Source organism: Ctenopharyngodon idella, chromosome 13, assembly GCF_019924925.1.
Source record: "Ctenopharyngodon idella isolate HZGC_01 chromosome 13, HZGC01, whole genome shotgun sequence".
Taxonomy (NCBI): domain Eukaryota; kingdom Metazoa; phylum Chordata; class Actinopteri; order Cypriniformes; family Xenocyprididae; genus Ctenopharyngodon; species Ctenopharyngodon idella.
The window spans coordinates 27,310,530-27,324,707 of record NC_067232.1 but is presented as its reverse complement, the minus strand read 5'-3'; the positions used below and the strand labels follow the sequence as shown (position 1 = coordinate 27,324,707).

At 37.6% G+C, this 14,178-nt stretch overlaps 1 protein-coding gene across 5 annotated transcripts in view; it reads left to right on the top strand.

Annotated features, from left to right (window-relative positions):
• Positions 1-2,029: 2,029 nt before the first annotated feature.
• LOC127524783 (signal-induced proliferation-associated 1-like protein 2) overlaps positions 2,030-14,178 on the top strand; it is a 150,249-nt gene continuing 138,100 nt past the window's right edge. For 4 of the 5 annotated variants that reach the window (XM_051916667.1, XM_051916669.1, XM_051916668.1 and 1 more), the window contains exon 1: positions 2,030-2,197. The gene's annotated coding sequence lies outside the window, so the exon portion shown is untranslated. The remainder of the gene's footprint in view (positions 2,198-14,178) is intronic. The other variant, XM_051916666.1, reaches the window with a different exon arrangement.

Here is a 14,178-nt window from a genome sequence, read left to right as displayed (position 1 = left end):
TTGATACGTCACTGGCACCGTGGGATACTGGGAGATGTAGTTCATTTTAAGCAATACTGTAGTGTTTTGTTTAGAAGTAAAATGTTGTATCTATGCAAATTGTATTATATCCAACGTACACATTTCTAGTAATTGTGCAGTTAATTCTAATATTGTATTTTCAGAAAGTTTTGGAATATTTCCAAATTTGTCACTACCGAAACAAAATAATAAATAATTTAATAAGAAGGGTTACATTGACCTATTAAGATTTTGTTTACATGTACCTTGTAAATATAATTTTTGCTATTTTTTAAAAAAAAACTTTTTCACAGGTAAATCAATAACAATTACGATTTTAACAATATTTCAAGTATAATTTATGAGATTTGTTGTATTTTGAATCCAATCTTTCTTTGTAAAAGTCATAACGTTTATCAAACTGATTTCAAAGTGAAGGATTCATTAGTTTGAATAAACATTGAACCAAACACTATAATAACATCTTAGTTGATCATTCAATATACTTTATTTTTGACAAAACCTCCCATGTTTCGGTCGTGACTGCACATTTTCGGTAGTGACAGTAATGTGTTGGTAGTGACCACATCACATTAGAGAATTTTAACTCACATACTAAAATACATATTACATACTAATGATTTGCAAAAACTACTAAAAGTTTGTACACAGAAAAAAACTAAATTTTATCGAATAACACTCAAACAATGATGTCACAACTGAAACTTCACCACGTTTTGGTCGTGACTGTTTCGGTAGTGACAATTTTAGTTACTTTTGAGCCTAGCTCAAAGATGCTAATCAGGACATGGTTAGCTAGCACAGTTCTGAACAGTTGTACACAGAAAAAAACAAAATTTTATCGAATAACACTCAAAAAGCAATGATGTCACTTCCGAAACTTCACCACGTTTCGGTCATGACTGTTTCGGTAGTGACAATTTTAGATACTTTTGAGCCTAGCTCAAAGATGCTAATCAGCACATAGTTAACTAGTACAGTTCTGAACAGTTGTACACACATATAAACTAAATTTTGGAATTAATGCAATAACACCCAAAAAAGTTTGCTTAATTACAGAAAAAGAGGTGTTTGATAGTGACATTCCTTAAAGTTACACGCAGATTTTCAGACTTTTGAACACATTTAACTCAAAATGATGGACCTATCTACTGTGAAAGAGAGGCTATGAGAGGGAAGGACACAGGAATATTTCCTGATCAAAAATGTAGAAGTGTGTTAAAATCAATCTCAGCCAATGGACTAAAACATACACTGTTTCGGTAGTGACATGAAAACGCATTTTAACTTCAGTTAAAGTACCCAATAAATTATAATTTTATATATATTAATCTTACTGATATTTTAAATATTATTGTGGGATTCAATAGATAATAGAAGGATCTTAGTAAACATCTCAAATTTATATATTTTATAAATATATTTGAGTTATTCCTCCTCCTCCTCTTCTTCTTGTTATTATTATTAATATTTTTATTATTATTAACAACAACCACAGAACAACACAAAGAGAAATTTCACTATTAACAATATTGCATCAAAATTATTGCATAGTTACACATGAACTGTGGTCGGTGTGCGTCGTTATTTATATATGTATATGCATATGTGTGCATTTATATATATATATATTTATATATATATATATATATATCATAATCTGTTTTTAAGACTAAAAAAAATCTGTAAAGAAGATTTGCCTCAGTCTTCCAGTTGGGGCCACTATTACTCCAGGTTCAGTTTTCAGTTTATAGTTGTTATTAAACTGATATCCAAGAATATTTCATCCATAAATACCCAAACAGCAAACAATCTCATTTTAAATGACCTGGTGTGAAAACCATAAAGTTGTCTGAAATACCTGCACTGAAAAGTCTATTTACTGTATATTTATGTTCTTGCCCACTCTGTGAACAAGTGCGTGGGCGGAGTTTGGCAACAGCTCGACCAATCACCTGGCGTGGTGGGCGGGGCCACAGACCGGCTTCATGCCATCCGAACAAACGGCAGTATTTTGGATTGAGTGAGTGGAGGGTGAAGATACCAGCTGCTCTGAGAACATCCAAGTGTTTCTGTATGGAATATGATCAAATCACTGGCTTTGTGTTTTTTTTAAGGAATTAGATTGGCGTTCATCTGCACATTATGGGACTTTCTTTTACTCTGAATGCTGAAGGTAAGGTTTATTTGTGCCGCTTACTTATTGTGTTGTGATTTTTGTAATAATAGCGTCCGTTGAGTTTCTTTTAGTTTAGTTTTAGTTCATTAAATATGTTTTAGTTTTGGTAATATAAACCCTTAGATTGTGACTTACAGCCTAGTGAGCTGCCTACCTAGGCGTCATAGTCGCGTGCAGCAGGTTTGGTCGTTTTGGGCGCGTTCCTTGTTGTCAACGCTAATGATGCCCAGAAATGATGTCTGTCTGACAGCTCACTAGGAACTGAGAAAGTCCTGCTGTTTGGGAGGCGTCCTTGAAACAATACTGAGAACTCAGGTGAAGATACCACACATTTGCATGTTTATCAGACACATGCACTTTGTCATTTTGCATATTTATTGTCTTTATCATGGACTGTTCCTGTACCTATGGAGTTATCATCGGGTTCAAATGCAGCACAGGGACTGTGCTTTAAATAACACAAAGGCAGACTCAAAATAAAGTTGATTTTAAACACAGGCTGTCAGAAATCCACTAGAGGGCTCTTGAATGTTCTTATAGATCAACAATCCAGTTACTTGATGATGGGATTGTCAAAATTTTCTTTATTGAAGTGATAATCCATACCACATGTTACCAATTCATTAGTTTTGCAAGGCAGAATTAGGAGTTTTAAGATTATTTGGTTGCAGTTTTTATGTATGATGCTTGAATGACAAATGACAGATTGTGTACTACTTGATATGAGATGTACATTTATAGATTTTTGAATAACACATCGCATTTGTGGGTCCGTGGCATCTTAAATATTGAAAACCCCTGCTTTAGGCTTTGATCCATAACACTTTTTGTGCTTACTTTTGTGAAAACCACTGATAACACAAACAAGAAGTACGATGGTAATGCCATATATGCTTTTGGACATGTACCATAGTAATTTCATTGTATTTTTCTATGTACCATGTAGATGAATATGTTAATGATGCAGTGATATCATATCTGAAACTATTACTCCACCATGGTATTTCTTTGTAAGGAAAGGAACTGCTGCGTCTTAGTTAATAATGAGCTGTCATTATTTATTCTGCTCTAAACAAAGAAATCATATCTGTGTGAACAGTGTAAATATTAATGCATGAGTCTTTGTGTTGTGCCACTCAAAGGACTTTTTCTCTGTTTTCTCTGTCTTCTGAACAGCCAGCACGTATCCGATTGTGGTCAGATAATTGCACATTTGATTAGACAAGTTAAACAGCCAAGTCCTTGTGCGGTGCGGTGTCAAGGTTAATAAAGCCATTTTCTTTATAGCCGTATCATCCGTAATACATGAGGGACACGGACAGGAGAAAATCAGTTCTTTCATACCAGCAAACAATATTGCATCCCTGTCTCTGAAGATGAAAACCACCTGGAAAGCCTTTATACTTCATAGACATATTCTAGTTTATTAAACAAACACTGTGTGAGCTATCAGAATGTTTATATCCCTGAAAAGTGATTTAGTTGCAGACGGTGGGGGTAAAAAAGCATTGTTAAAGTGAACCCTATTATACTTTTTTGAATATTGCCTTTCATGCAGTGTGTAATATAGCTGTAAAACATCTGCAAAATTTTAAAGATCAAAGTGCACAACAATTAAAGGTGCAATATGTAAGATTTTTGCAGTAAAATATCCAAAAACCACTAGGCCAGTGTTATATACTTTGTTCACTTGAGTACTTACAATGTCCGAAATGTTTCCAACTATTTGTAAATCGTGAGAAAATTGCAATTTTAACCAAGGCTCCGGGACGTGTGAGAAGTTGCCTGTCAATTGCGTCATATCCGCGTTACCCTCGGTTTCCGGTTTTATTTTGTAGAAACCATCAAAGATGCTTTAATATATTACGTTTTAATAGACAAGGGAGCAACTGTTTTGATATATCTATAGACAGAAAACTAATTATTGTTATATAACTCAACACGTTTAGTCTTATTGTTTAAATCTAATTTTCTTGATTTTTTTGCGAGTACCATGCTTTACCATGCCTCAGAGAAAAACACTATTTTGTCAAGTAGCTAACATAGCATAATCAGATGCAGCTTTATTTTTAGTAACAGTAATACAGAATTTTCTCCATTGTACAATAAGTTTTAAAATTAATGGCATGCTATTTATCAACACAAGCCATCCAGCATTTAATATGATATTCTAAAATCGATCTATCTTACTGCAGTGTGCAACAAGAGTCTCACAGCAGCCGCCGAGCGAACGCACAGAGTAACGTTATAACATCATTTTCAACACTCAAATGTATCTAATATGATAAACAGAGCTGCGTTACCTCATACTCATGACCGGAAAAGCGGAAGCGCGCGGCGACTGTGGCATAATAAAAGTTCCGCTGCGTGAGGCGTGTGTTGCGCAATCGTTCCTCGTTCAGCTCCCACAACACTGTCCTGCTCTGCTTCATACTACAGTAACGTTAATAATGCATCCATGAACATGATTTCTGCTCGAGTCCCGTCCCAATTCTTTTGCACCGGCTGTGAGGTGAAGACCACATGTCCCAAGATTCCGTGCTCAAACTTACAAACCTACGTAGGTTTGTAACAAATTTGCATTGTGCCAGCCTATGGTCTTTATTGGCTGCCCATGAACAATGTCTACTTTGCCCCGCCCTCAAACACTAGTTGAGTTTGGTTTGTGTTGTTCATGTTGAGAAGATGCTGTTTTCTGTGCTGCCAAAGCAAATCCAAAGCATGAGATTGTTATGGTAAAACCGAAGCCATCATTACTGTTCGGATCAGGAAGAGCTGAAATTCCGATATGCTAATGAACATTTTGTTTCCGATGCTCGCTGTAAGTGATAGACCAATCACAACAGACTGGGCCATCTGACCAATCAGAGCAGAGTAGGTTCGGGTTTTAGAGAGACTGAATCATCAAACAAACCGTTTTCAGACTCTTTGAGAAATGTGCAATGTATATTATGAGGAAATTAACATGTTTTTTGACCTTGAATGTATGTAAAGCTATTGTAGGAGCCCTCCAAAAACAAAATTAGAGCTTGTCAAATATTAGCTTGTCATATTTGCCCCTATTTGGGTGTGAGCAAAAACACGCTGTTTTTGTGTGTGTCCCTTTAAATGCAAATGAGCTGCTGCTCCCGGCCCCCTTTCCAGAAGAGGGCGGAGCTTTAACAGCTCGCGCTTCGGTTGCTCAACAACAACAAAGCTGGAGAATCTCACGCAGCCAAAATGAGGATTGTCAGTAACGGTGTTCAGCCTTACATTGTTCAAACCGGAGTCGACACTGATGGAGAGACTCAGGAAGAAGTTACAACTTTTAGGACGTTTCTGAATGGTTAGTGGATAAATTTATGTAGTTGCTGTGGAGTTGATTCAACTCATCCACTAGCATGTGCCGTCATGTTAATCTTTTGTGCAAATTAGTGATCGACCGATATTGATATTTTTAGAACCGATACCGATAATTTGTGTGTTGTTCATGTGCCCGATAACCAATATGCAGAACCATTTATTATTTATAACAATCACTCCCTCCTTGCATAGAAAACAAAACAAATCTTATTTATACACCAATAAATAGAGGGGTCTGAAAGTGCAAAAAATAAAAAAGTGCACTGTTACTAAACTGTTTTTGTTGAAAATTAGTAGTCTTTCATGTTAATTTTAATCTTCATATTACAAAAATAATTGTATTTATAAAAAGCATCAGCAGCAACACTAATGTAAGCAAAATAAATGTAGAATGTCTAATGTTTTCAAATGGAGAAAATAAATTTAAAGACAGGAGTCATATCAACTTTGCAGAAATGTAATACTTCATTTTAAACTACAGTTTTAGTAGATTTATAAGCTGTTTAATTGGCTAAAGAGTGAAGAATAATTAGCTGGATAATGTTAAATAACTGAATAATATTCTCTGGAATATTGGAATATAACAAACAAAATACGGTATTTTATTGCATTTCTCAACTGGTATGTTATATCAGAATTATTAATAATGTTTTTGTCGTTCTAGATTATGAAATATCTGCTGACAAAGCGTTGTTTATCTATGCATTTACACAGAACTATACTCTAACTGCGATCGCTCGCGGAGATAATAAATAATTAATTTCCATAGAGTTGCGTTTACTTGGATGTTTATTAGCGAATTAATGGTTATATAGTAAATGTTTATATAATTACGGTGTTTTAAACAAGTGAATCTTATTAAAAGTTGCCCGTGCTGGAAGAGCATTTCCTGAGCATCAACCTGCTGAGTGAACAGCAAAATGCAGACGACTTCACGAGACTAATGATGAGCATAGACAACAGAGAGAGAATTAAATTCAGCGCTTTTATTTCCAACATGTGCTCATTCATGGCTGTATTATTTAATTCATGCAAAGTTACATCTTTATTGTGACAGGACTTGACGGATTATCTTACGTGACTCCGTGAGCTTGTCTCTATTTCTTAGAGACAAGCTGCATAAACTAGCTACATTTCAGGCATTTATGTAACACATCTAATTTGTGCGTTAATGGCTGTTATGTTAAATAAAGTTTACTAATTACAGCAAAGCAGGTAAGTATACTTTACTTGTGCACGCCGTTGTCTCGTCTCCCCTCAGATGCGCTGTAATGGCGTCCTGCGCAATTCTCAAAACACCCACAAGACGGCGGCGTTTATCTGTAAATCCGATATTACAAAACCGATATCTGATTATGGTAAAATGCTTAAATATCGGGGAAAATATCGGTAAATCGATATATCGGTCGATCTCTAGTGCAAATCCAGCATTGAATTGACCCTCGTTTGTGAAGCAGTCCGGCGTAAAATGACGGCATGTCAACAACACTCTACTACAACAACTCTTCCTCTTCTCTAAAGCAGCCCAACATGGCCTCACCCCCTTTGTTGAGTGTTCTCGGGGGCGGGGTTTATGTAAATTTTAGGGTTTGTGATGTCCACTAACCCGGGAAGAAAGCACATTGTAGTCCCTACCGCCGTTTATTGTAGTTCTTAAAAAGCGATTTCTGTAAGAAAATATCTCTTTGCATTGAACTTTGAGTGTCGTAACTTTGCAGATGTTGTTTATGCTCAAACAGCAACATTACACACTAACTAAAGTTTATAAAGTGAAATCATAATCAAGGACCCCTTTAAGAATATTGACATTGATTGACTATGACATCAGTCAATGTGTGTATTAATTAGTCTCATCATAGACTGTTAAATCAAGTTTCTGTTTAAAGAGAGTTAGAATTGAAGAACTTGCCAAGGTTGACACTGTGAATTCTTGAGCTGAATGAATTCTGAATCTGAATAATGGCACTATTGTTTATTTGTGAAGTCTTTTTTTAAAATTGATGCAATGTTATCGATTACATTTTTTCCACAGTAACACTGTTATTTTCATTTTATTGCTATAAAGCTGCCTTGAAACAATCTGTATTGTAAAATGTGCTCTCTATAAATAAATGTGACTTGACTAGTTTAGGTAAATTGTGTATTTTCATTGGGTATGTTATTGGCGTGTTTAAGTTTTCCTCTTTGTTGCCTTATGGGAGAAACGAGAAGTTCGTCTTCCCATCGCTGGGCTTAGATGGCACATTGACTGCAGAAGGATGTTTATCTTGCGTTGCACTCTTTCATAACATAATGACAGGAAATTAAAGCTCATTTTGGAGACTCCTCTTGAAAATAACATCTGTCAGGACAGGTGGACAGCTGCTCGCTACCCTCACGTCAAGCAGGAACGTTTTGTTTAATGTGAATCAAGTTAACACTATTTAGTATGCTTTATGATGGGTTATGTGCATTGTTTTAGTGTGGCGGAAATGTGTTTCAGTCTAGTATTGAATACAAGATAGCGTTTCTCAAACATACGAATCTTAGTCGTGCTTCTAATCCACTGGATAAAGGATGAGAATATCTTGAGATGTGGCAATCAGGACCAAAGGATGCCAAGACAACTGTTTATCACTGTTATCACTCTCACTGCATGATATTACAAGGATATTTCATGTTTAACCAGAAGAGACGAGATGGACTCCAAATGAAATGGATTAGTAGAGGCCATCTGCTCTTCATGTTTACTGGCAACTCAGTTAACAAATAATGGAGCCCATCAAAAATGGCCTTTCCTAAGGCAACAGTCTCTATTACTAATGCTTATAGTTAACATTAGTGATTTATACAAACCTTTGACTCCAACACTTCAGTATGTAATTCACCCAACATGTTTGCACTCCAGACGTGAATCATTCTTCAAATCATGCGTCTTACTTTCGAGATATCATTATTTTTACTCCTTGGCAAACGATAAAATGGACAATCCACGGACTCAAATCATATAGAGACCAGAATATCATAGGAACTTGAGGGCTCTTTTGGTTTGGGTGCATTGGAGAAGAAATAGGTACTAATAGGTTGGCAAGAAGCATTTTTTTAATGTATGGATCTTTAGCAATGTGAATTTGTGTTTGGTTTGTAATCAGTCACCCGTTTCTTCTCTCTTGTACTTGTTAATGACCAACAGTTGTGACTGGCATCATCAGAGCAGATCTCTGCCAGCTGCTGGTTTACGCCACAACAAGCCTGTTTGTTTATTCAGACCGTATTTGTGTAACTGTTGTCATTTGGCGGAGACACAAGTATCATGACAATGAATGTTTTTTGTTGGTTTTGGAATGTGGCAAATTAAATCTTGTTTTAAAATCAAGTGTTTTGTCGGGTATCAAGCATGCTTATTTAGCAGGCAGATTAAATAATGCAGCTACTTTAATTCTAAATTTGTTTTTTTAAATGAACAGTGAGATGAGTAGATACTGCATAATGTGTTCTTGGATGTTTCTTCGGTCAAATTCAAGATTTATCTATGTATAAGGGAAAGTACATTTTAGGTCCTCTAACCAGTGACCATTTAATCCCATTTTTGCCCTTCATCAGATTGTTTTAAATTGTTCTGCGGTGTGACAAATGAAATGTACTTTTCCATGTAGTTCATAAAAGATGCATGCATAGTAATTAGCAAATGCTGCTTAAAATAGTTTTGCATTGATTTGTACGTCACACACACCACAAGACGTGAAAATTGCAAACATATTTCATGTCAAACAACCAATTTCTAATAAAAGCCCATTTTATTCATATATCCATATTTGTCAGTTGACCGCCACTGTCTTCACTACACTCTAAAAAACACTGGGTTAAAAACAACCAAATTTGGGTTGTTTTTAACCCAAAGGCTGGGTAAATATACACATGTTGGTTAATTTTACCCAGGGTAACACAAAAACTACCCAAACACTGGGTTGTTATGTCTGACCCAGGATCTGGGTAACACAAAAACTACCCAAACACTGGGTTGTTACGACTGACCCAGGATCTGGGTAACACAAAAACTACCCAAACACTGGTTGTTACTCTGACCCAGGATCTGGGTAACACAAAACTACCCAAACACTGGGTTGTTACGTCTGACCCAGGATCTGGGTAACACAAGAACTACCCAAACACTGGGTTGTTACGACTGACCCAGGATCTGGGTAACACAAAAACTACCCAAACACTAGGTTGTTACATCTGACCCAGGATCTGGGTAACACAAGAACTACCCAAACACTGGGTTGTTACGTCTGACCCAGGATCTGGGTAACACAAGAACTACCCAAACACTGGGTTGTTAAATCTGACCCAGGATCTGGGTAACACAAGAACTACCCAAACACTGGGTTGTTACGTCTGACCCAGGAGCTGGGTAACACAAAAACTACCCAAACACTGAGTTGTTACATCTGACCCAGGATCTGGGTAACACAAAAACTACCCAAACACTGGGTTGTTACGTCTGACCCAGGAGCTGGGTAACACAAGAACTACCCAAACACTGGGTTGTTACATCTGACCCAGGAGCTGGGTAACACAAGAACTACCCAAACACTGGGTTGTTACATCTGACCCAGGAGCTGGGTAACACAAAAACTACCCAAACACTGGAAAAATAACCCCAAAAAATTACCCAAAATGCTCAGCCCAGGACTTGGGTAGAAAAAATAACCCAAGATTTTTTTAGTGTAACATTGGAAGGTGCATAAAGTTAAACGGTGTGAACGCCACTTCTATTATGTGTACAAGTTAATTTTATTGTGTGTCTTTATCTCATTGAAAAGTGTTTGATTTGTGTGGTTGGACGCTGCAGAGACATTCATTTTATTTGCAAGGCAGTTTGTGTAACGCCCTCTTTAACCTCTGGCTGTGTTCTGTATCCTGATCTTTGGCTTGAGAGCTTGACATTGTTCTTAGCTAAAGGACATGAATACACATAAAATCTGAGCAGGTGTATATATATCCATCATTCAGTCGAATGTATGCACGCATCCACCCCAACACAATCTCATCTTGCAGGCTGGTGAAGGAGACGCCCTGATAGAGTTTCTCCAGATGTGTTGCATGCTGTCCTGTGTCTCTGTGCAGGTATCAGACGGAGATGATTTACTGGCCCAGGGAATATCTGTTGCTGCTAATTTTGGCATTGTCACTGACATTGCTTTACCCTTTTGTCTGTTATTGTGTAGGGATTCAGTCCCACAATGCATCTCTGAGTGCTGTCACAATGTGGTGTGACAGAGAAATTTATACACAATGTACTGCCTTAGTTCTTCATGGATCTGGTGACTGTGGAGGTCATTTGAGTTTAGTGAACTCACTGTCATGTTTGAGATGATTTGTGCTTTGTGGCGGTGTGTTATCCTGCTGGAAGTAGCCATCAGAAGATGTTCATAAAGGGATGGACATGGTCAGGTAGAGTTTGGTGTTTAAATGATCCTCAACTGGTACTAAGAGTCCCAAAGTGTGTCAGGAAAATCTCCCTCACAACATTTCCACCACCATCAGCCTGAACCGCTGATACAAGGCAGGATGGATCCATGCTTTCATGTTGTTTACACCAAATTCTGACCCAAACATCTGAATGTTGCAGCAGAAATCCAGACTCATCAGACCAGGCAACTTTTTTCCAATCTTCTATTGTCCAGTTTTGGTGAGTCCGTGTGAATTGTAGCCTCAGTTTGCTGTTCTCAGCTGACAGGAGTGTTGCAGCTCATCTGCTTCAAGGTTCAACGTGTTCCTCGTGTGTAACGAGTGCCTGTTGAATCAGCTGAACCAGTCTCCTCTGACATCAACAAGGCATTTTCACCCACGCTCACTTGATATTTCATCTTTTTCAGATCATTCTCTGTAAACCCTAGAGATGGTTGTGTGAAAATCCCAGTAGATCAGCAGTTTCTGAAATACTCAGACCAGCCTGTGTGGCAACAACAGCCATGCCACATTCAAAGTCACTTAAATCACCTTTTTTTCTCATTCTGATGCTCAGTTTGAACTTCAACAGATCGTCTTGACCATGGCTATATGCCTAAATACTCTGAGGTGCTGCCATGTGATTGGCTGATTAAATATTTGTGTTAATGAGCAGTTGAACAGGTGTAAAAAAGTGGCCATACACACTCACTAAAAAAAAAAGTTGACGGTACCAGTAGGGCTGGACGATTAATCTAAAAGTAATCAAAAACGAAATTCAGAACCTCTCACGACGTAATTTTCCCATGTCGGTAGGGCTGGGCGATTTTGCAAATTTTAATTGAATAAAAATGTTTGCAAACATTACAATTAGACATGTTGACAATACAGCAATGCTAACCATTAAGAGAAGAAAAGGATCCGACCACATAATAGCGCACCTAATTAACCGCTCTCTACGAACGTAAAACACATCGCTAGCCTAACACCGTGTCTACAGTGTAGACAGCTTTGAGCAGTTGCGATCGCGTCTGGTGTAGACACGGTGTAATAGTCAAGCATATTTACAGTACAAACCACGTCAGTAAACTATGAGGGCAAAAAAAAAAATGAATCCGTAATCGTAATCGAGGTAAAATGTACAATTAATCGAGATTTTGATTTGAGGATATATCGTCCAGCCCTAGGTACCAGCATTTCTGCAGTGTGGTAGTACAGAGTATCAGGTATATTTAGCATCTGCTGATAGATGCTGCTTTCAAACGCTCTAGTTCGTGTTTGTTTACAGCTAATTACAGCATGTTTTTACAAGCGTTGAACATTGTAGCCAATCACAATCATATCTGTTGAGCACGTGAATGCAATGGCCTATCAGAGGTACTAGTCAGTAAGTCTGCTTAACACAGCTGAAAACGCAACAGGTTTTGTTTTGTTCAACGTGAGCCGCACACAAATCCTTTCATTATAACCAACCAAGTGTAAACATGATGTAAATAAGAGATTCATTATACAATTAAGACAGCTTTTTTTATTATAACGGGTTCTTGCTTTCTGTTTATTACCCATTCACAATCTAAATAAAAAGTTTCTGTATTGACAACCGTATTTAAATGCGTGATTGAATTGGAAACTGCGATGATTTACAGTGATAACCAACAGACGTGACAAAACAGGGCAACATTTTATAAAGTACTTCATTCAACAGTTTTTGCTCTGGTACTGAAATTGATACAGAGAACCGCAAAATTTTACTGGTATTGGTTCCGACTACTGGAACTAAAATAACCACTTTTGGTTGAACACCATTACTACTACTACTACTAATAATAATAATAATAATACGTTTTATTTATAAAGTGCCTTTCAAGAACCCAAGGACTCTTTACATAATATTGATAAATTACACAAATAATACAGATGTACAATCAGGGTACAACAACATGAACAAGCAGATAGACATTGATCACACAACATTGATGTTGTGACGTATAGCCAAAACTTAGCTTTCAAAGTCAGGAAGTGTTGTAAATCCAGTTCCTGAATCCCAGCTGAGTGATACTTGTTAGATGTGTGTGTTTTCCAGCCGCGTATAATCATGTTACAGGCCCAATGTAAGCATTTTATGTTCTGCACAGCGAGTGCTACAGCAGATGATACATAAGTTGGTTATCTCCTCGTTCTGTCACTCATCCCGTTCTGTTTCTGCCATCATGGCTTTACTGAAATATCTATATGAGAGTTTGGCAGTAAATGAAGCTGAAATGGGTAATTTGTATTTGAACACTGAAAAAATCACATTAAGTCCATTTTGTTGTCAGAAATGTTGGCGTTTCTCAGCCACACATCTTGCAGTATTTATGCATCAGGGACTGCAGTGGAAGAAACAGCTCATTTTTCATGTGCTTTTTACAGTCACTTCTTTGTAGACCCAATGGGAGTTGTATCATTTGTATCATTCTTCTCCTTTCTTTTTTTTCAATCATGTATGCTTATGTGCCAGCATGTGTCAGTGATGCACATTTGTGGTTGATTTATGGATAGATGGAGGCCCATTATTAAGACATTTCCTCCGGAGTGTGCTTTGTGTTAATGGATGAAATCCTGGGAATGTGCAGGTTTGTCCCAAACTAGTCAAGATTAGGACAAATGTGTTTTGAGCACAACATGGGCAGTTTAGCTGTCTCATCTTAGTGTATTAACATAGAATCCAACTGCTGTGCATCACAGGTGTGTGTAGACTGACTTTTAGAGGATTTAGGGTTGGAACTGTATGCTTTATAGGGCTGGGTGATATAGCAAAAAATAAAATCACATTTTGTCACATCACAATTGACCAATTCAACATCCTAACATCCTCTTTATTCCAAGTGCACCACAGCTACTGGCCCGACAGTGGAAACACAGCTTGATTTTTGGCCTGGCCGCTCTAGGTCCGAGGCTATTGGCCCACCCGCATGTTGTTAGCCCTGGCTCGCACTGGCCTGACAATAGAAAAGTGGCTTTTGGGGCCAAAGCGAGAGTGAAGGTCAGAGCAGAACCGGTGATGCAACAGAACAAGCATCAGCTCGGCAGATGGCACCATGCGGATCAGGACTGAAGACCCCTCTGGTCAGGGGTCGAGATATATGGTAACACAGACCACTCTGTGCTACTGAGGGCCTGAGATGTTATGACCCACTTATCATCTGAAGTATGAGCTGCAC